Source organism: Danio rerio, chromosome 11 (assembly GCF_052040795.2).
Source record: "Danio rerio strain M-AB ecotype USA chromosome 11, GRCz13ab, whole genome shotgun sequence".
Classification (NCBI taxonomy): domain Eukaryota; kingdom Metazoa; phylum Chordata; class Actinopteri; order Cypriniformes; family Danionidae; genus Danio; species Danio rerio.
Genome location: NC_141031.1, coordinates 17,880,396 through 17,904,983, shown reverse-complemented (window position 1 = coordinate 17,904,983; position 24,588 = coordinate 17,880,396). Strand labels below are relative to the sequence as shown.

General features: G+C 44.0%; 1 protein-coding gene and 2 long non-coding RNA genes across 4 annotated transcripts in view; 1 reads left to right on the top strand and 2 right to left on the bottom strand.

Annotated features, from left to right (window-relative positions):
- Positions 1–19,804, top strand: part of LOC148679631 (uncharacterized) — a 24,985-nt gene extending 5,181 nt beyond the window's left edge. The window contains exons 2-3 of the long non-coding RNA XR_015944893.1: positions 8,516–9,239; positions 19,586–19,804. This is a non-coding gene — a long non-coding RNA (uncharacterized LOC148679631). The remainder of the gene's footprint in view (positions 1–8,515; positions 9,240–19,585) is intronic.
- cdk5rap1 (CDK5 regulatory subunit associated protein 1) overlaps positions 1–24,588 on the bottom strand; it is a 205,607-nt gene that overhangs the window by 166,072 nt on the left and 14,947 nt on the right.
- Positions 10,964–24,588, bottom strand: LOC148679630 (uncharacterized). Its single transcript, XR_015944895.1, has 5 exons — positions 23,577–24,588; positions 20,271–21,301; positions 15,776–16,284; positions 12,800–13,343; positions 10,964–12,666 (listed from the first exon to the last, which is right to left on the bottom strand). It is a non-coding gene; the product is annotated as an uncharacterized LOC148679630 (long non-coding RNA).

Below are 24,588 nucleotides of genomic sequence, written 5' to 3'. Positions count from 1 at the left end.
CCTGAACACGTTTACATGCCAATAACCAGATACAGTTACAGCGCCACCTGCTGGCCACAGGAAATGACATGATTTACGGAGTAACAAACACCTCCCACAAATTTTATCGTATCAGCACCAAAATTGGGTGGTGTCATCTGAAAGCTCTAGTGATAATATATTGTGGAGATCTAGAGTTTTTGCCGAGGGGCGTGTCCATGGCGGTATGACAAACCTCAACGCTTCGCCATGGAACAGGAAGTCCTTATAACTCAACCACACAATATCCGATCTGCCTGAAACTTCACATGGTTGATAAACGTCATCTCTTGAACACATCCACATAACAATATTGAAGTGGGCGTGGCAAAAGGACTCGACAGCGCCACCTAGAAAAATTAAACGGACGAGCCCCCGATCTACGAATCACGCACATGCACAAAAATTGGCACACACCTCAAACATGGCAAAAAATATGAAAAAGTCTCTTGGAGCTATATCTCAAACCCAACAGGAAGTCGGATATTTTTAACTTCCTGTGGCGAAAAAGTGGCGCTTTTGCCATTTTCAGACGTTGTATTTTAACGAACTCCTCCTAGGGATTTTATCTGATAAACACCAAAATTGGGTTTTGTCATCTTAAAGCCTTGGTGATGTTAAATTGCGAAGCTTTAGAGTTTTCATCGATGGGCGTGTCCGTGGCGGCCTCGCAAACTTTGATGATTCGCCACAAAACAGGAAGTCTTTATAACTCTCGCATGCAATATTCGATCTGCCTCAAAATTCACACATTTAATAATCCTGACCTGATCAGGTTTACGTGCCGATATCCAGTTACAGTTATAGCGCCACCTGCTGTCCACAGGAAATTACATGTTTGACACTGTAACAAACTCCTCCCACAAACTTTCCCGTATCAGCACCAAAATAGAGTGGTGTCATCTGAAAGCTCTAGCGATGATATATTGTGAAGATCTAGAGTTTTTGCAGAGGGGCGTGTCTGTGGTGGCATGACAAACCTCAACGCTTCGCCATGGAACAGGAATTTCTTATAACTCAACCACACAATGTCTGATCTGCCTGAAACTTCACATGATTGATAAAAGTCCTCTCCTGAACACATCCACATAACAATATTGAGTCAGTCATAGCGCCACCTGCTGGCAGAATGTAGTTTGTCTTAAAACACAATCTCCACACAATCTCTGATCTGCCTGAAACTTCACATGGTTGATAAAAGTCTACTCCTGAACACATCCACATAACAATATTAAGTCAGTCATAACGCCACCTGCTGGCAGAAGGTAGTTTGGCTGATAAGTCAGCCACACAATGTCCCATGTGCCTGAAACTTCACATGGTTGATAAGATTCCTCTCCTTAAGACATCTACATGCCAATCTTAAGTCACAGTTATAGCGCCACCTGCTGACAGGAGGAAGTTTGGCATAAATCTGTGATTTTCTTAGATTTTTTTTATATATCGGCTTAAATTATTATTGTTCGCTGTTCTCTGTCATCGTAACGTCACCGGGCGGCGGTGAACCCGGGTGCGAGGTCCCTTTCATTGCTGCTTGCAGCTTTAATTATTAGGGACCGAGCACCGAAACGGTGCGTAGGCCCTATTGGAATTGCTCTGTTTATTATTAGGGACCGAGCACCGAAACGGTGCGTAGGCCCTATTGGAATTGCTCCGTTTTTTATTATTATTATTATTATTATTCCGCCCCCTATCGGGGCACTTTTGAGGGTCTAAACATGCCCGAAAACTCATGAAAATTTGCACACACACCAAACGCGGTTTAAATAGCAGGTTGATATGGGTCTCGGAAGTGGGCGTGGCAAAATGACTCGACAGCGCCACCTAGAAAAATTAAACGGACGAGCCCCCGATACACGAATCACGCACATGCACGAAAATTGGCACACACCTCAAACACGCCAAACCATACGAAAAAGTCTCTTGGAGCCATATCTCAAACCCAACAGGAAGTCGGATATTTTTAACTTCCTGCGGCGAAAAAGTGGCGTTTTTGCCATTTCCAGGCGTTGTACTTTAACGAACTCCTCCTAGGGATTTTATCCGATCGACACCAAAATTGGGTTTTGTCATCTAAAGGCCTTGGCGATGTTAAATTGCGAAGCTTTAGAGTTTTCGTCGATGGGCGTGTCCTTGGCGCCCTCGCAAACTTTGATGATTCGCCACAAAACAGGAAGTCGTTATAACTCAGGCATGCATTATCAGATCTGCCTCAAGATTCACACGCTTGATAACAGTCCTGACCTGAACACGTTTACATGCCAATATCCAGATATAGTTATAGCGCCACCTGCTGGCCACAGGAAATGACATGATTTACGGAGTAATAAACTCCTCCCACAAATTTTTTCGTATCAGCACCAAAATTGGGTGGTGTTATCTGAAAGCTCTACCGATGATATATTGTGAAGATCTAGAGTTTTTGCAGAGGGGCGTGTCCGTGGCGGTATGACAAACCTCAACGCTTCGCCATGGAACAGGAAGTCCTTATAACTCAACCACACAATGTCCGACCTGCCTGAAACTTTACATGATTGATAAACGTCATCTCTTGAACACATCCACATAACAATATTGAAGTGGGCGTGGCAAAATGACTCGACAGCGCCACCTACAAAAATTAAACGGACGAGCCCCTGAGCTACGAATCACGCACATGCACGAAAATTGGCACACACCTTAAACATGCCAAAACATACGAAAAAGTCTCTTGGAGCCATATCTCAAACCTAACAGGAAGTCAGATATAATTAACTTCCTGCGGCGAAAAAGTGGCATTTTTGCCATTTCCAGGCGTTGTATTTTAACAAACTCCTCCTAGGGATTTTATCCGATCGACACCAAAATTGGGTTTTATCATTTAAAGGCCTTTGCGATGTTAAATTGCGAAGCTTTAGAGTTGTTGTCGATGGGCGTGTCAGTGGCGGCCTCGCAAACTTTGATGATTCGCCACAAAACAGGAAGTCGTTATAACTCAGGCATGCATTATCAGATCTGCCTCAAAATTCACACATTTAATAACAGTCCTGACCTGAACAGGTTTACGTGCCGATATCCAGTTACAGTTATAGCGCCACCTGCTGGCCACAGGAAATGACATGTTTGACACTATAACAAACTCCTACCACAAACTTTCCCGTATCAGCACCAAAATAGAGTGGTGTCATCTGAAAGCTCTAGCGATGATATATTGTGAAGATCTAGAGTTTTTGCAGAGGGGCGTGTCTGTGGTGGCATGACAAACCTCAACGCTTCGCCATGGAACAGGAAGTCCTTATAACTCTACCACACAATGTCCGATCTGCCGGAAACTTCACATGATTGATAAAAGTCCTCTCCTGAACACATCTACATAACAATATTGAGTCATTAATAGCGCCATCTGCTGGCAGAAGGTAGTTTGGCTTGTAACTCGGCCACACAATGTCCGATCTGTCTAAAATGTCACATGGTTGATGAAAGTCCTCTCCTGAACACATCTACATAATAATATTGAGTTTTTAATAGCGCCACCTGCTGGCAGAATATAGTTTGTCTCATAACACAATCTCCACACAATCTCTGATCTGCCTAAAACTTCACATGTTTGATAAAAGTCCACTCCTAAACACATCCCCATAACAACATAGAGTCAGTCATAACGCCACCTGCTGGCAAAAGGTAGTTTGGCTTATAGCTCAGCCACAAATTGTCCCATGTGCCTGAAACTTCACATGGTTGATTAAATTCCTCTCCTGAAGACATCTACATGCCAATCTTGAGTCACAGGTATAGCACCACCTGCTGACAGGAGGAAGTTTGGCATAAATCTGTATTTTTCTTTTTTTTATATATATATATATCGGCTTATATTATTATTGTTCGCTGTTCTCTGTCATCGTAAGGTCACCGGGCGGCGGTGAGCCCGGGTGCGAGGTCCCTATCATCGCTGCTTGCAGCTTTAATTAGGGACCGAGCACCGAAACGGTGCGTAGGCCCTATTGGAATTGCTCCGTTTATTATTATTCTTCTTCTTCTTCTTCTTCTTCCGCGGAATGAATCGCGGTTTTGAGGGGCTAAACATGCCCGAAAACTCACGCAACTTTGCACACGCCTCAGAAGTGGCGAAAATTTACGTTTGTTATGGGCTTCGGAAGTGGGCGTGGCAAAATGACTCGACAGCGCCACCTAGAAAAATTAAACGGACGAGCCCCCGATCCACGAATCACGCACATGCACGAAAATTGGCACACACCTCAAACATGCCAAAACATACGAAAAAGTCTCTTGGAGCCATATCTCAAACCCAACAGGAAGTCGGATATTTTTAGCTTCCTGCGGCGAAAAAGTGGCGTTTTTGCCATTTCCAGGCGTTGTACTTTAACGAACTCCTCTTAGGGATTTTATCCGATCGACACCAAAATTGGGTTTTGTCTTCTAAAGGCCTTGGCGATGTTAAATTGCGAAGCTTTAGAGTTTTCATCGATGGGCGTGTCCGTGGCGGCCTCGCAAACTTAGACGATTCGCCACAAAAGAGGAAGTCGTTATAACTCAGGCATGCATTATCCGATCTGCCTCAAAATTTACACGCTTGATAAGCGTCCTGACCTGAACACGTTTACATGCCAATATCCAGATACAGTTACAGCGCCACCTGCTGGCCACAGGAAATGACATGATTTACGGAGTTATAAACTCCTCCCACAAATTTTATCGTATCAGCACCAAAATTGAGTGGTGTCATCTGAAAGCTCTAGCGATGATATATTGTAAAGATCTAGAATTTTCGCAGAGGGGTGTGTCCGTGGCGGTATGACAAACCTCAACGCTTCGCCATGGAACAGGAAGTCCTTATAGCACAACCACACAATGTCCGATCTGCCTGAAACTTTACATGGTTGATAAACGTCATCTCTTGAACACATCCACATAACAATATTGAAGTGGGCGTGGCAAAATGACTCGACAGCGCCACCTAGAAAAATTCAACGGACGAGCCCCCGATCTACAAATCACGCACATGCACAAAAATTGGCACACACCTCAAACATGGCAAAACATACGAAAAAGTCTCTTGGAGCCATATCTCAAACCCAACAGGAAGTCGGATATTTTTAACTTCCTGTGGCGAAAAAGTGGCACTTTTGCCATTTTCAGGCGTTGTATTTTAACGAACTCCTCCTAGCGATTTTATCTGATAAACACCAAAATTGGGTTTTGTCATCTTAAAGCCTTGGTGATGTTAAATTGCGAAGCTTTAGAGTTTTCATCGATGGGCGTGTCCGTGGCGGCCTCGCAAACTTTGATGATTCGCCACAAAACAGGAAGTCTTTATAACTCTGGCATGCATTATCTGATCTGCCTCAAAATTCACACATTTAATAACAGTCCTGACCTGAACAGGTTTACGTGCCAATATCCAGTTACAGTTATAGCGCCACCTAATGGCCACAGGAAATGACATGTTTGACACTGTAACAAACTCCTACCACAAACTTTCCCGTATCAGCACCAAAATAGAGTGGTGTCATCTGAAAGCTCTAGCGATGATATATTGTGAAGATCTAGAGTTTTTGCAGAGGGGCGTGTCTGTGGTGGCATGACAAACCTCAACGCTTCGCCATGGAACAGGAATTTCTTATAACTCAACCACACAATGTCTGATCTGCCTAAAACTTCACATGATTGATAAAAGTCCTCTCCTGAACACATCCACATAACAATATTGAGTCAGAGTCATAGCGCCACCTGCTGGCAGAAGGTAGTTTGGCTTGTAACTCGGCCACACAATGTCAGATCTGCCTAAAATGTCACATGGTTGATGAAAGTCCTCTCCTAAACACATCTTCATAATAATATTGAGTCAGTCATAACGCCACCTGCTGGCAGAAGGTAGTTTGGCTTATAACTCAGCCACACAATGTCCCATGTGCCTGAAACTTCACATGGTTGATAAGATTCATCCGGAAGACATCTACATGCCAATCTTAAGTCACAGTTATAGCGCCATCTGCTGACAGAAGGAAGTTTGGCATAAATCTGTGATTTTCTTAGATTTTTTATATATATATATATTGGCTTAAATTATTATTGTTCGCTGTTCTCTGTCATCGGAAGGTCACCGGGCGGCGGTGAGCCCGGGTGCGAGGTCCCTATCATCGCTGCTTGCAGCTTTAATTAGGGACCGAGCACCGAAACGGTGCGTAGGCCCTATTGGAATTGCTCTGTTTATTATTATTCTTCTTCTTCTTCTTCTTCTTCTTCTTCTTCCGCGGAATGAATCGCGGTTTTGAGGGGCTAAACATGCCCGAAAACTCACGAAACTTTGCACACGCCTCAGAAGTGGCGAAAATTTACGTTTGTTATGGGCTTCGGAAGTGGGCGTGGCAAAATGACTCGACAGCGCCACCTAGAAAAATTAAACGGACGAGCCCCCGATATACGAATCACGCACATGCACGAAAATTGGCACACACCTCAAACACACCAAAACATACGAAAAAGTCTCTTGGAGCCATATCTCAAACCCAACAGGAAGTCGGATATTTTTGACTTCCTGCGGCGAAAAAGTGGCGTTTTTGCCATTTCCAGGCGATGTATTTTAACGAACTCCTCCTAGGGATTTTATCCGATCCACACCAAAATTGGGTTTTGTCATCTAAAGGCCTTGGCGATGTTAAATTGCGAAGCTTTAGAGTTTTCGTCGATGGGTGTGTCCGTGGCGGCCTCGCAAACTTTGATGATTCGCCACAAAACAGGAAGTCGTTATAACTCAGGCATGCATTATCCGATCTGCCTCAAAATTCACACGCTTGATAAGAGTCCTGACCTGAACACGTTTACATGCCAATATCCAGATATAGTTATAGTGCCACCTGCTGGCCACAGGAAATGACATGTTTTACACTGAACCAAACTAACTCCCACAAATTTTATCGTATCAGCACCAAATTTGAGTGGTGTTATCTGAAAACTCTAGCGATGATATATTGTAAAGATTTAGAGTTTTCGGAGAGGGGTGAGTCCGTGGCGGCACGACAAGGCTCAACGCTTCGCCATGGAACAGGAAGTCCTTATAACTCAACCACACAATGTGCGATCTGCCTGAAACTTCACAAGGTTGATAAAAGTCCTCTCCTGAACACATCTTCATAACAATATTGAAGTGGGCGTGGCAAAATGACTCGACAGCGCCACCTAGAAAACTTAAACGGACGAGCCCCCAATCTACGAATCACGCACATGCACGAAAATTGGCACACACCTCAAGCATGCCAAAATATACGAAAAAGTCTCTTGGAGCCATAACTCAAACCCAACAGGAAGTAGGATATTTTTAACTTCCTTCGGCGAATAAGTGGCATTTTTGCCATTTCCAGGCGTTGTATTTTAACGAACTCCTCCAAGGGATTTTATCCGATCAACACCAGAATTTGGTTTTGTCATCTAAAGGCCTTGGCGATGTTAAATTGCGCAGCTTTTGAGTTTTTATAGATGGGCGTGTCCATGGCGGCCTCGCAAACTTTGACCATTCGCCACAAAACAGGCAGTCGTTATAACTCAAGCATGCATTATCCGATCTGCCTCAAAATTCACAGGTTTGATAAGAGTCCTGACCTGAACACATTTACAAGCCAATATCCAGATACAGTTATAGCGCCACCAGCTGGCCACAGGAAATGACATGTTTTACATTGTAACATACTACTTCACCAAATTTTATTGTATCAGCACCAAAATTGGGTCTTGTCATCTGAAAGCTCTAGCGATGATATATTGTGAAGATCTAGAGTTTTTGCAGAGGGGTGAGTCCGTGGCGGCATGAAAAACCTCAACGCTTCGCCATGGAACAGGAAGTCCTTATAACTACACCACACAATGTCCGATCTGCCTGAAACTTCACATGGTTGATAAAATTCCTCTCCTGAACACATCCACAGAACAATATTGAGTCAGTCATAGCACCACCTGCTGGCAGAAGGTAGTTTGGCTCATAACTTAGCCACACAATGTCTGACCTGCCTGAAACTTCACATGGTTGATTAAATTGTTCTACTGAAGGCATCTACATGCCAATCTTGAGTCAGTTATAGCGCCACTTGCTGGCAGAAGGTAGTTTGCATTATAACTCAACCACACAATATCCAATCAGCCTGAAACTTCACATGGTTGATGAAAGTACTCTCCCGTGCACATCTACATAATTATATTGAGTCTTTCATAGCGCCACCTGCTGGTAGAAGGTAGTTTGGCTTATAACTCAGCCACACAATGTCTGATCTGGCTGAAAATTCACATGGTGGATAAGATTCCTCTACTGAAGACATCTACATGCCAATCTTGAGTCACAGTCATAGCGCCACCTGGTGACAGGAGGAAGTTTGACATAAATTTGTGATTTTCTCGGGTTCTTTATATACATCGGCTTAAATTAATATTGTTCGCTGTTCTCTGTCATCCTGAGGCCACCAGACGGCGGTGAGCCCGGGTGCGAGGTCCCTATCATCGCTGCTTGCAGCTTTAATTAGGGACCGAGCACCGAAACGGTGCGTAGGCCCTATTGGAATTGCTCCGTTTATTATTATTAGGGACCGAGCACCAAAACGGTGCGTAGGCCCTATTGGAATTGCTCCGTTTTTTATTATTATTATTATTATTATTATTATTATTATTCCGCCCCCTATCGGGGCACTTTTGAGGGTCTAAACATGCCCGAAAACTCATGAAAATTTGCACACACACCAAACCCGGTGTAAATAGCAGGTTGATATGGGTCACCGAAGTGGGCGTGGCAAAATGACTCGACAGCGCCACCTAGAAAAATTAAACGGACGAGCCCCCGATCCACGAATCACACACATGCACGAAAATTGGCACACACCTCAAACACGCCAAAACATACGAAAAAGTCTCTTGGAGCCATATCTCAAACCCAACAGGAAGTCGGATATTTTTGACTTCCTGCGGCGAAAAAGTGGCGTTTTTGCCATTTCCAGGCGTTGTATTTTAACGAACTCCTCCTAGGGATTTTATCCGATCGACACCAAAATTGGGTTTTGTCATCTAAAGGCCTTGGCGATGTTAAATTGCGAAGCTTTAGAGTTTTCGTCGATGGGCGTGTCCGTGGCGGCCTCGCAAACTTTGACGATTCGCCACAAAACAGGAAGTCGTTATAACTCAGGCATGCATTACCCGATCTGCCTCAAAATTCACACGTTTGATAAGAGTCCTGACCTGAACACGTTTACATGCCAATATCCAGATACAGAAATAGCGCCACCTGCTGGCCACAGGAAATGTCATGTTTTACACTGTAACAAACTCCTCCCACAAATTTTATGCTATCAGCACCAAAATTGAGTGGTGTCATCTGAGAGCTCTATCGGTGATATATTGTAAAGATCTAGAGTTTTTGCAGAGGGGCGTGTCCGTGGCGGCATGACAAACCTCAACGCTTCGCCAAGGAACAGGAAGTCCTCATAACTCAACCACACAAAGTCTGATCAGCCTGAAACTTCATATGGTTGATATACGTCATCTCTTGAACACATCCACATAACAATATTGAAGTGGGCGTGGCAAAATGACTCGACAGCGCCACCTAGAAAAATTAAACGGACGAGCCCCTGATATACGAATCACGCACATGCGCGAAAATTGGCACACACCTCAAACACGCCAAAACATACGAAAAAGTCTCTTGGAGCCATATCTCAAACCCAACAGGAAGTCGGATATTTTTAACTTCCTGCTGCAAATAAGTGGCATTTTTGCCATTTCCAGGCGTTGTATCTTAACGAACTCCTCCTAGGGATTTTATGCTATCGACACCAAAATTAAGTTTTGTCATCTAAAGGCCTTGGCGATGTTAAATTGCGGAGCTTTATAGTTTTTGTCGATGGGCGTGTCCGTGGCGGCCCCGCAAACTTTGACGATTCGCCACAAAACCGGAAGTCATTATAACTTAGGCATGCATTACCCGATCTGCCTCAAAATTCACATGTTTAATAAGAGTCCAGACCAGAACACGTTTACATGCCAATATCCAGATACAGTTATATCGCCACCTGCTGGCCACAGGAAATGTCATGATTTACAGAGTAACAAACTCCTCCCACTATTTTTTTTTGTATCAGCACCAAGTTTGGTGGGTTGTTATCTGAAAGCTTAAGTGATGATATTTTGTGAAGGTCTAGAGTTTTTGCAGAGGGGCGTGTCTGTGGCGGCATGACAAACCTCAACGCTTCGCAGTGGAACAGGAAGTCCTTATAACTCAACCACACAAAGTCAGATCAGCCTGAAACTTCACATGGCTCATAAAAGTCCTCTTCTGAACACATCCCCAAAACAGTAATGAGTCAGTCATAACGCCACCTGCTGGCAGAAGGTAGATAGGCTTATAACTCAGCCAAACAACATCCGATCTGCCTGAAACTTCACATGGTTGTTTAAATTCCATTACTGAAGGCATCTACATGCCAATCTTGAGACACAGTTATAGCGCCACTTGCTGGCAGATGGTAGTTTGCATTATAACTCAACCACACAAAGTCCCATCTGCCTGAAAGTTTACATGGTTGATAAAAGTCCTCTCCTGAACACATCTACATAACAACATTGAGTCTGTCGTAGCGCCACCTGCTGACAAAAGGCAGTTTGGCTTATAACTCAGCTAAACAATGTTCGATCTGCCTGAAACTTCACATGGTTGATAAGATTCCTCTCCTGGTGACATCTACATGCCAATCTTGAGTCACAGTCATAGCGCCACCTGCTGAGAGGAGGAGGTTTGGCATAAATCGGTGATTTTCTCCGATTTTTTTAAACATATCGGCTTAAATTATTACTGTTCGCTGTTCTCTGTCATCCTGAGGCCACCGGGTGGCGGTGAGCCCGGGTGCGAGGTCCCTATCATCGCTGCTTGCAGCTTTAATTCTTCTTCTTCTTCTTCTTCTTCTTCTTCTTCTTCTTCCGCGGAATGAATCGCGGTTTTGAGGGGCTAAACATGCCCGAAAACTCACGAAACTTTGCACACGCCTCAGAAGTGGCGAAAATTTACGTTTATTATGGGCTTCGGAAGTGGGCGTGGCAAAATGACTCGACAGCGCCACCTAGAAAAATTAAACGGACGAGCCCCCGATCCACGAATCACGCACATGCATGAAAATTGGCACACACCTCAAACATGCCAAAACATACGAAAAAGTCTCTTGGAGCCATATCTCAAACCCAACAGGAAGTCAGATATTTTTAACTTCCTGCGGCGAAAAAGTGGCGTTTTTGCCATTTCCAGGCGTTGTATTTTAACGAACTCCTCCTAGGGATTTTATCCGATCGACACCAAAATTGGGGTTTGTCATCTAAAGGCCTTGGCGATGTTAAATTGCGAAGCTTTAGAGTTTTCATCGATGGGCGTGTCCGTGGCGGCCTCGCAAACTTTGACGATTCGCCACAAAAGAGGAAGTCGTTATAACTCAGGCATGCATTATCAGATCTGCCTCAAAATTCACGCGCTTGATAAGCGTCCTGACCTGAACACGTTTACATGCCGATATCCAGATACAGTTACAGCGCCACCTGCTGGCCACAGGAAATGACATGATTTACGGAGTTATAAACTCCTCCCACAAATTTTATCGTATCAACACCAAAATTGAGTGGTGTTATCTGAAAGCTCTAGCGATGTTATATTGTGAAGATCTAGAGTTTTCGCAGAGGGGCGTGTCCGTGGCAGTATGACAAACCTCAACGCTTCGCCATGGAACAGGAAGTCCTTATAACTCAACCACACAATGTCCGATCTGCCTGAAACTTCACATGGTTGATAAACGTCATCTCTTGAACACATCCACATAACAATATTGAAGTGGGCGTGGCAAAATGACTCGACAGCGCCACCTAGAAAAATTAAACGGACGAGCCCCCGATCTACGAATCATGCACATGCACAAAAATTGGCACACACCTCAAACATGGCAAAACATACGAAAAAGTCTCTTGGAACCATATCTCAAACCCAACAGGAAGTCGGATATTTTTAACTTCCTGTGGCGAAAAAGTGGCTTTTTTGCCATTTTCAGGCGTTGTATTTTAACGAACTCCTCCTAGGGATTTTATCTGATAAACACCAAAATTGGGTTTTGTCATCTTAAAGACTTGGTGATGTTAAATTGCGAAGCTTTAGAGTTTTCATCGATGGGCGTGTCCGTGGCGGCCTCGCAAACTTTGATGATTCGCCACAAAACAGGAAGTCTTTATAACTCAGGGATGCATTATTCGATCTGCATCAAAATTCACACATTTAAAAACAGTCCTGACCTGATCAGGTTTACGTGCCGATATCCAGTTACAGTTATAGCGCCACCTGCTGGCCACAGGAAATGTCATGTTTGACACTGTAACAAACTCCTCCCACAAACTTTCCCGTATCAGCACCAAAATAGAGTGGTGTCATCTGAAAGCTCTAGCGATGATATATTGTGAAGATCTAGAGTTTTTGCAAAGGGGCGTGTCTGTGGTGGCATGACAAACCTCAAGGCTTCGCCATGGAACAGGAAGTTATTATAACTCAACCACACAATGTCTGATCTGCCTGAAACTTCACATGATTGATAAAAGTCCTCTCCTGAACACATCCACATAACAATATTGAGTCAGTCATAGCGCCACCTGCTGACAGAAGGTAGTTTGGCTTGTAACTCTGCCACACAATGTCTGATCTGCCTGAAACTTCACATGGTTGATGAAAGTCCTCTCTTGAGCACATCTACATAGTAATATTGAGTCAGAGTCATAGCGCCACCTGCTGGCAGAAGGAATTTTGGCTTGTAACTCGGCCACACAATGTCCGATCTGCCTAAAATGTCACATGGTTGATGAAAGTCCTCTCCTAAACACATCTACATAATAATATTGAGTCTTTCATAGCGCCACCTGCTGGCAGAATGTAGTTTGTCTTAAAACACAATCTCCACACAATCTATGATCTGCCTGAAACTTCACATGTTTGATAAAAGTCCTCTCCTGAACACATCCACATAACAATATTGCGTCAGTCATAACGCCACCTGCTGGCAGAAGGTAGTTTGGCTTATAACTCAGCCACACAATGTCCCATGTGCCTGAAACTTCACATGGTTGATAAGATTCCTCTCCTGAAGACATCTACATGCCAATCTTAAGTCACAGTTATAGCGCCACCTGCTGACAGGAGGAAGTTTGGCATAAATCTGTGATTTTCTTAGATTTTTTTTTATATATTGGCTTAAATTATTATTGTTCGCTGTTCTCTGTCATCGTAAGGTCACCGGGCGGCGGTGAGCCCGGGTGCGAGGTCCCTATCATCGCTGCTTGTTAGGGACCGAGCACCGAAACGGTGCGTAGGCCCTATTGGAATTGCTCCGTTTTTTATTAGGGACCGAGCACCGAAACGGTGCGTAGGCCCTATTGGAATTGCTCAGTTTTTTATTATTAGGGACCGAGCACCGAACGGTGCAAGGCCCTATTGGAATTGCTCCGTTTTTTATTATTATTATTCCGCCCCTAATCGGGGCATTTTTAAGGGTCTAAACATGCCCGAAAACTCATGAAAATTTGCACACACACCAAACGCGGTGTAAATGGCTTGTTGATATGGGTCTAGGCAGTGGGCGTGGCAAAATGACTCGACAGCGCCACCTAGAAAAATTAAACGGACAAGCCCCCGATATATGAATCACGCACATGCACGAAAATCGGCACACACCTCAAACATGCCAAAACATACGAAAAAGTCTCATGGAGCCATATCTCAAACCCAACAGGAAGTCAGATATTTTTGACTTCCTGCGGCGAAAAAGTGGCGTTTTTGCCATTTCCAGGCGTTGTATTTTAACGAACTCCTCCTAGGGATTTTATCCGATCGACACCAAAATTGGGTTTTGTCATCTAAAGGCCTTGGCGATGTTAAATTGCGAAGCTTTTGAGTTTTCATCGATGGGCGTGTCTGTGGCGGCCTCGCAAACTTTGACGAATCGCCACAAAACAGGAAGTCGTTATAACTCGGGCATGCATCATCCGATCTGCCTCAAAATTCAAACGCTTGATAAGAGTCCTGACCTAAACACAATTACATGCCAATATCCAGATACAGTTATAGCGCCACCAGCTGGCCACAGGAAATGAAATTATTTACGGAGTAACAAACTCCTCCCACAAATTTTATCGTATCACCACCAAAATTGGGTGGTGTTATCTGAAAGCTCTAGCGATGATATATTGTGAAGATCTTGAGTTTTCGCAGAGGGGCGTGTCTGTGGCGGCATGACAAACCTCAACGCTTCGCCATGGAACAGGAAGTCCTTATAACTCAACCACACAATGTCTGATCTGCCTGAAACTTCACATGGTTGATAAACGTCATCTCTTGAACACATCCACATAACAATATTGAAGTGGGTGTGGCAAAATGACTCGACAGCGCCACCTAGAAAAATTAAACGGACCAGCCCCTGATCTACGAATGACGCACATGCACGAAAATTGGCACACACCTCAAACATGCCAAAACATACGAAAAAGTCTCTTGGAGCCATATCTCAAACCCAACAGGAAGTCGGTTATTTTTAACTTCCTGCGGCGAAAAAGTGGCATTTTTGCCATTTCCAGGCGTTGTATTTTAATGAACTCCTCCTAGGGATTTTATCCGATCGACACCAAAAGTGGGTTTTGTCATCTAAAGGCCTTGGCGATGTTAAATTGCGAAGCTTTAGAGTTTTCGTCGATGGGCGTGTCCGTGGCGGCCTCACAAATTTTGACTATTCGCCACGAAACAGGAAGTCATTATAACTCAGGCATGCATTATCCGATCTGCCTCAGAATTCACACATTTGATAACAGTCCTGACCTGAATACGTTTGTATGCTGATATCCAGATAGAGTTATAGCGCCACCTACTGGCCACAGGAAATTACATGTTTTACATTGTAATGTACTCCTTACGCAAACTTTATTATATCAGCACTAAATTTGAGTGATGTTATTTGAAAGCTTTAGTGATGATATATTGTAAAGATCTAGAGATTTTGCAGAAGGGCGTGTCCGTGGCGGCATGACAAACCTCAACGCTTCGCCATGGAACAGGAAATGCTTATAACTCAACCACACAATGTCCGATCTGCCTGAAACTTCACAACGTTGATCATATTCCTCTCCTGAACACATCCACATAACAATATTGAGTCTGTCATAGCGCCACCTGCTGGCAGAAGGTAGTTTGGCTTGTAACTCGGCCACACAATGTCCGATCTGCCTGAAACTTCACATGGTTGATTAAATTCCTCTCCTGAAGACATCTACATTGCAATATTGAGTAACAGTCATAGCGCCACCTGCTGGCAGAAGATAGTTTGGCTTATAACTCAGCCACACAAAGTCTGACCAGCCTGAAAATTTACATGGTTGATTAAAATCATCCCCTGAAGACATCTACATGCCAATATCGAGTCACAGTCATAGCGCCACCTGCTGGCAACAGGAAATTACATATAACTCAGCCAAACAATGTCCGATCTGGCTGAAAATTCACATGGTTGATAAGATTCCTCTACTGAAGGCATCTACATGCAAATCTTGAGTCACAGGCATAGCGCCACCTGCTGACAAGAGAAAGTTTGGCATAAATGTGTGATTTTCTCAGGTTCTTTATAAAATTCGGCTTAAATTAATATTGTTTGCTGTTCTCTGTCATCCTGAGGCCAACGGGCGGTGGTGAGCCCGGGTGCGAGGTCCCTATCATCGCTGCTTGCAGCTTTAATTATTCTTCTTCTTCTTCTTCTTCTTCTTCCGCGGAATGAATCGCGGTTTTGAGGGGCTAAACATGCCCGAAAACTCACGAAACTTTGCACACGCCTCAGAAGTGGCGAAAATTTACGTTTGTTATGGGCTTCGGAAGTGGGCGTGGCAAAATGACTCGACAGCGCCACCTAGAAAAATTAAACGGACGAGCCCCCGATATACGAATCACGCACATGCACGAAAATTGGCACACACCTCAAACACACCAAAATATACGAAAAAGTCTCTTGGAGCCATATCACAAACCCAACAGGAAGTCGGATATTTTTGACTTCCTGCGGCGAAAAAGTGGCGTTTTTGCCATTTCCAGGCGTTGTATTTTAACGAACTCCTCCTAGGGATTTTATCCGATCGACACCAAAATTGGGTTTTATCATCTAAAGGCCTTGGCGATGTTAAATTGCGAAGCTTTAGAGTTTTCCTCGATGGGTGTGTCCGTGGCGGCCTCGCAAACTTTGATGATTCGCCACAAAACAGGAAGTCGTTATAACTCAGGCATGCATCACCCGATCTGCCTCAAAATTCACACGTTTGATAAGAGTCCTGACCTGAACACGTTTACATCCCACTATCCAGATACAGTTATAGCGCCACCTGCTGGCCACAGGAAATGACATGTTTTACACTGAACCAAACTAACTCCCACAAATTTTATCGTATCAGCACCAAATTTGAGTGATGTTATCTGAAAGCTCTAGCGATGATATATTGTGAAGATTTAGAGTTTTTGGAGAGGGGCGTGTCCATGGCGGCATGACAAGGCTCAACGCTTCGCCATGGAACAGGAAGTCCTTATAACTCAACCACACAATGTCAGCTCTGCCTGAAACTTCACATGGTTGATTAAAGTTCTCTCCTGAACACATGCCCATGAAATTATTGAAGTGGGCGTGGCAAAATGACTCGACAGCGCCACCTAGAAAACTTAAATGGACGAGCCCCCGATCTACAAATCACGCACATGCATGAAAATTGGCACACACCTCAAACATGCCAAAATATACGAAAAAGTCTCTTGGAGCCATAACTCAAACCCAACAGGAAGTAGGATATTTTTAACTTCCTTCGGCGAATAAGTGGCATTTTTGCCATTTCCAGGCGTTGTATTTTAACGAACTCCTCCTAGGGATTTTATCCGATCGACACCAAAATTGGGTTTTGTCATCTAAAGGCCTTGGCGATGTTAAATTGCGAAGCTTTAGAGTTTTCGTCGATGGGCGTGTCCGTGGCGGCCTCGCAAACTTTGACAATTCGCCACAAAACAGGAAGTCGTTATAACTCAGGCATGCATTATCCGATCTGCCTCAAAATTCACACGATTGATAAGAGTTCTGACCTGAACACGTTTACATGCCTATATCTAGATACAGATATAGCGCCACCTGCTGGCCACAGGAAATGACATGTTTTACATTGTAACAAACTCCTCCCACAAATTTTTTCGTATCAGTACCAAATTTGAGTGATGTTATCTGAAAGCTCTAGCGATGATATATTGTGAAGATCTAGAGTTTTCGCAGGGGCGTGTCTGTGGCGCCATGACAAACCTCAACGCTTCGCCATGGAACAGGAAGTCCTTATAACTCAACCACACAATGTCCGATCTGCCTGAAACTTCACATGGTTGATAAAAGTCCTCTTCTGAACACATCCACATGACAATATTGAAGTGGGCGTGGCAATTCGACTCAACAGCGCCACCTACGAAAATTAATCGGACGAGCCCCTGATCTACGAATCACGCACATGCACGAAAATTGGCACACACCTCAAACATGCCAAAATATACGAAAAAGTCTCTTGGAGCCAAATCTCAAACCCAACAGGAAGTCAGATATTTTTAACTTCCTGCGGCGAAAAAGTGTCTTTTTTGCCATTTCCAGGCGTTGTATTTTAACGAACTCCTCCTAGGGATTTTATCCGATTGACACCAAAATTGGGTTTTGTCATCTAAAGGCCTTGGCGATGTTAAATTGCGAAACTTTAGAGTTTTCGTCGATGGGCGTGTCCATGGCGGCCTCGCAAACTTTGACGATTCGCCACAAAACAGGAAGTCGTTATAACTCAGGCATGCATTATCCGATCTGCCTCAAAATTCACACGATTGATAAGAGTCCTGACCTGAACACGTTTACATGCCGATATCTAGATAGAGTTATAGCGCCACCTGCTGGCCACAGGAAATGACATGATTTACAGAGTAACAAACTCCTCCCACAAATTTTTTCGTATCAGCACCAAATTTGAGTGGTGTCATCTGAAAGCTCTATCGGTGATATATTGTGAAGATCTAGAGTTTTTGCAGAGGGGCGTGTCCGTGGCGGCATGACAAACCTCAACGCTTCGCCATTGAACAGGATGGCTTTATAACTCAAACACACAATTTCCGATCTGCCTGAAACTTCACATGGTTGATACAAGTCCTCTCCTGAACATAACTACATGCCAATATTGAGTCACAGTCTTAGCGCCACCTGCTGGCAGAAGGAATTTTGGCTTATAACTTAACCACACAATGTCTGATCTGCATGAAACTACACATGGTTGATTAAATTCCTCTTCTGAAGACATTTAAATGCCAATACTGAATCTGTCATAGTGCCACCTGCTGGCAGAAGGTAGTTTGGCTTATAACTCAGCCAGATAATGTCTGAACAGCTTGAAACTTCACATGGTTAATTAAAATCCACTCCTAAAGACATCTACATGCCAATATTGATTGACAGTCATAGCGCCACCTGCTGACAGAAAGAATTTTGGCTTATAACTCAGCCATACAATGTCTGACCTGTCTGAAACTTCACATTGTGGATAAAAGTCCTCTCCTGAAGACACCTAAAAAACAGTATTGAGTCACAGTCATAGCGCCACCTGCTGGCAACCAGAAGTTTGGCTTATAACTCGGCCAAACAATATTTGATCTGCCTGAAAATTTACATGGTTGATAAGATTCCTTTACTGAAGGCATCTACATAACAATCTTGAGTCAGAGTTATAGCGCCACCTGCTGACAGGAGGAAGTTCGGCATAAATCTGTGATTTTCTCAGGTTCTTCATATATATCGGCTTAAATTAAGGTTGTTCGCTGTTCTCTGTCATCCTGAGGCCACCGGGCGGCGGTGAGCCCGGGTGCGAGGTCCCTATCATCGCTGCTTGCAGCTTTAATTATTATTATTATTATTATTCCGCCCCCTATCGGGGCACTTTTGAGGGTCTAAACATGCCCGAAAACTCATGAAAATTTGCACACACACCAAACCCGGTGTAAATAGCAGGTTGATATGGGTCTCGGAAGTGGGCGTGGCAAAATGACTCCACAGCGCCACCTAGAAAAATTAAACGGACGAGCCCCCGATCCACGAATCACACACATGCACGAAAATTGGCACACACCTCAAACACGCCAAAACATACGAAAAAGTCTCTTGGAGCCATATCTCAAACCCAACAGGAAGTCGGATATTTTTGACTTCCTGCGGCGAAAAAGTGGCGTTTTGGCCATTTCCAGGCGTTGTATTTTAACGAACTCCTCCTAGGGATTTTATCCGATCGACACTAAAATTGGGTTTTGTCATCTAAAGGCCATGGCGATGTTAAATTGCGAAGCTTTAGAGTTTTCGTCGATGGGCGTGTCCGTGGCGGCCTCGCAAACTTTGACGATTCGCCACAAAACAGGAAGTTGTTATAACTCAGGCATACATTATCCGATCTGCCTCAAAATTCACACGTTTGATAAGAGTCCTGACCTGAACAGGTTTACATGCCAATATCCAGATACAGAAATAGCGCCACCTACTGGCCACAGGAAATGACATGTTTTACACTGTAACAAACTCCTCCCACAAATTTTATGGTATCAGCACCAAAATTGAGTGGTGTCATCTGAAAGCTCTATCGGTGATATATTGTAAAGATCTAGAGTTTTTGCAGAGGGGTGTGTCCGTGGCGGCATGACAAACCTCAACGCTTCGCCAAGGAACACGAAGTCCTCATAACTCAACCACACAAAGTCTGATCAGCCTGAAACTTCATATGGTTGATATACGTCATCTCTTGAACACATCCACATAACAATATTGAAGTGGGCGTGGCAAAATGACTCGACAGCGCCACCTAGAAAAATTAAACGGACGAGCCCCTGATCTACGAATCACGCACATGCACAAAAATTGGCACACACCTCAAACACGCCAAAACATACGAAAAAGTCTCTTGGAGCCATATCTCAAACCTAACAGGAAGTCGGATATTTTTAACTTCCTGCTGCAAATAAGTGGCATTTTTGCAATTTCCAGGCGTTGTATCTTAACGAACTCCTCCTAGGGATTTTATGCTATCGACACCAAAATTGGGTTTTGTCATCTAAAGGCCTTGGTGATGTTAAATTGCGGAGCTTTATAGTTTTTGTCGATGGGCGTGTCCATGGCGGCCCCGCAAACTTTGACGATTCGCCACAAAACCGGAAGTCATTATAACTTAGGCATGCATTATCCGATCTGCCTCAAAATTCACATGTTTAATAAGAGTCCAGACCAGAACACGTTTACATGCCAATATCCAGATACAGTTATAGCGCCACCTGCTGGCCACAGGAAATGTCATGATTTAGAGAGTAATAAACTCCTCCCACTATTTTTTTGTATCAGCACCAAGTTTGGTGGGTTGTTATCTGAAAGCTTAAGTGATGATATATTGTGAAGATCTAGAGTTTTTGCAGAGGGGCGTGTCCGTGGCGGCATGACAAACCTCAACACTTCGCCGTGGAACAGGAAGTCCTTATATCTCAACCACACAAAGTCAGATCAGCCTAAAACTTCACATGGCTCATAAAAGTCCTCTTCTGAACACATCCCCAAAACAGTAATGAGTCAGTCATAACGCCACCTGCTGGCAGAAGGTAGATAGGCTTATAACTCAGCCAAACAACATCCGATCTGCCTGAAACTTCACATGGTTGATTAAATTCCATTACTGAAGGCATCTACATGCCAATCTTAAGTCACAGTTATAGCGCCACCTGCTGGCAGATGGTAGTTTGCATTATAACTCAACCACACAAAGTCCGATCTGCCTGAAAGTTCACATGGTTGATAAAAGTCCTCTCCTGAACACATCTACATAACAACATTGAGTCTGTCGTAGCGCCACCTGCTGACAAAAGGCAGTTTGTCTTATAACTCAGCTAAACAATGTTCGATCTGCCTGAAACTTCACATGGTTGATAAGATTACTCTCCTGGTGACATCTACATGCCAATCTTGAGTCACAGTCATAGCGCCACCTGCTGAGAGGAGGAGGTTTGGCATAAATCGGTGATTTTCTCCGATTTTTTTAAACATATCGGCTTAAATTATTACTGTTCGCTGTTCTCTGTCATCCTGAGGCCACCGGGTGGCGGTGAGCCCGGGTGCGAGGTCCCTATCATCGCTGCTTGCAGCTTTATTTATTATTATTATTATTATTCCGCCCCCTATCGGGGCACTTTTGAGGGTCTAAACATGCCCGAAAACTCATGAAAATTTGCACACACACCAAACCCGGTGTAAATAGCAGGTTGATATGGGTCTCGGAAGTGGGCGTGGCAAAATGACTCGACAGCGCCACCTAGAAAAATTAAACGGACGAGCCCCCGATCAACGAATCACACACATGCACGAAAATTGGCACACACCTCAAACATGCCAAAACATACGAAAAAGTCTCTTGGAGCCATATCTCAAACCCAACAGGAAGTCGGATATTTTTGACTTCCTGCGGCGAAAAAGTGGCGTTTTTGCCATTTCCAGGTGTTGTATTTTAACGAACTCCTCCTAGGGATTTTATCCGATCAACACCAAAATTGGGTTTTGTCATGTAAAGGCCTTGGCGATGTTTAATTGCGAAGTTTTAGAGTTTTTGTCGATGGGCGTGTCCGTGGCGGCCTCGCAAACTTTGACAATTCGCCACAAAACAGGAAGTCGTTATAACTCAGGCATGCATTATCAGATCTACCTCAAAATTCACACGCTTGATAAGAGTCCTGACCTGAACACGTTTACATGCCGATATCCAGATTCAGTTACAGCGCCACCTGCTGGCCACAGGAAATGACATGTTTTACAGTGTAACAAACTCCTCCCACAATTTTTTTCGTATCAGCACCAAATTTGAGTGGCGTCATCTGAAAGCTCTATCGGTGATATATTGTGAAGATCTAGAGTTTTTGCAGAGGGGCGTGTCCGTGGCGGCATGAAAAACCTCAACGCTTCGCCATGGAACAGGAAGTCCTTATAACTCAACCACACAATGTCCGATCTGCCTGAAACTTCACGTGGTTGATAAACGTCATCTCTTGAACACATCCACATAACAATATTGAAGTGGGCGTGGCAAAATGACTCGACAGCGCCAACTAGAAAAATTAAACGGACGAGCCCCCGATCTACGAATCACGCACATGCACGAAAATTGGCACACACCTTAAACATGCCAAAACATACGAAAAAGTCTCTTGGAGCCATATCTCAAACCCAACAGGAAGTCAGATATTATTAACTTCCTGCGGCGAAAAAGTGGCGATTTTGCCATTTTCAGGCGTTGTACTTTAACGAACTCCTCCTAGGGATTTTATCCGATCGACACCAAAATTGGGTTTTATCATCTAAAGGCCTTGGCGATGTTAAATTGCGAAGCTTTCCAGTTTTTGTCGATGGGCGTGTCCGTGGCGGCCTCGCAAACTTTAACGATTCGCCACAAAACAGGAAGTCGTTATAACTCAGGCATGCATTATCCGATCTGCCTCAAAATTCACACGTTTGATAAGAGTCCAGACCAGAACAAGTTTACATGCCGATATCCAGATACAGTTACAGCGCCACCTGCTGGCCACAGAAAATGTCATGATTTACAAAGTAATAAACTCCTCCCACAAATTTTTTCATATAAGCACCAAATTTGGTTGGTTGTTTATCTGAAAGCTCAAGCGATGATATATTGTAAAGATCTACAGTTTTCGCAGAGGGGCGTGTCTGTGGTGGCATGACAAACCTCAACGCTTCGCCATGAAAAAGGAAGTCCTTATAACTCAACCACACAATGTCTGATCTGCCTGAAACTTTACATGGTTGATTAAATTCCTCTCCTGAAGACATCTAAATGCCAATATTGAGTCAGTCATAGCGCCACCTAGTGACAGAAGGTAGTTTTGCTTATAACTCAGCCACACAATGTCCAATCAGCCTGAAACTTCACAGGGTTGATAAAAGTCCTTTCCTAAACACATCTACATGCCAATATTGAGTCACAGTCATAGCGCCACCTGCTGGCAACAGGTAATTTGGCTTATAACTCAGCCACACAATGTCCGATCTGCCTGAAACTTCACATGGTTGATAAAAGTCTTCTCCTGAACACATCTACATAACAATATTGAGTCAGTTATAGCGCCACCTGCTGGCAGAAGGTAGTTTGGCTTATAACTCAGCCACACAATGTCAGAACTGCTTGAAACTTCTCATAGTTGATAAAATTATTCTCCTGAAGACATCTACATGACAAAACTGAGTCACAGTCATAGCGCCACCTGCTGACAGGAGGAAGTTTGGCATAAATCTGTGGATTTCTCAGGTTTTTATATATATCGGCTTAAATTGTTATTGTTCACTGTTCTCTGTCATCCTGAGGCCACCGGGAGGCGGTGAGCACGGGTGCGAGGTCCCTATCATCGCTGCTTGCAGCTTTAATTATTCTTCTTCTTCTTCTTCCGCGGAATGAATCGCGGTTTTGAGGGGCTAAACATGCCCGAAAACTCACGTAACTTTGCACACGCCTCAGAAGTGGCGAAAATTTACGTTTATTATGGGCTTCGGAAGTGGGCGTGGCAAAATGACTTAACAGCGCCACCTAGAAAATTTAAACGGACGAGCCCCCGATCCACGAATCACACACATGCACGAAAATTGGCACACACCTCAAACATGCCAAAACATACGAAAAAGTCTCTTGGAGCCATATCTCAAACCCAACAGGAAGTCGCATATTTTTAACTTATTGCGGCGAAAAAGTGGCATTTTAGCCATTTCCAGGCGTTGTATTTTAACGAACTCCGCCTAGGGATTTTATCCGATCGACACCAAAATTGGGTTTTGTCATCTAAAGGCCTTGGCGATGTTAAATTGCGAAGCTTTAGAGTTTTCGTCGATGGGCGTGTCCGTGGCGGCCTCGCAAACTTTGACGATTCGCCACAAAAGAGGAAGTAGTTATAACTCAGGCATGCATTATCAGATCTGCCTCAAAATTCACACGCTTGATAAGAGTCCTGACCTGAACAAGTTTACATGCCAATATCCAGATACAGTTACAGCGCCACCTGCTGGCCACAGGAAATGACATGATTTACGGAGTTATAAACTCCTCCTACAAATTTTATCGTATCAACACCAAATTTGAGTGGTGTTATCTGAAAGCTCTAGCGATGTTATATTGTGAAGATCTAGAGTTTTCGCAGAGGGGTGTGTCCGTGGCGGTATGACAAACCTCAACACTTCGCCATGGAACAGGAAGTCCTTATAACACAACCACACAATGTCCGATCTGCCTGAAACTTCACATGGTTGATAAACGTCATCTCTTGAACACATCCACATAACAATATTGAAGTGGGCGTGGCAAAATGACTCGACAGCGCCACCTAGAAAAATTAAACGGACGAGCCCCCGATCTACGAATCACGCACATGCACAAAAATTGGCACACTCCTCAAACATGGCAAAACATACG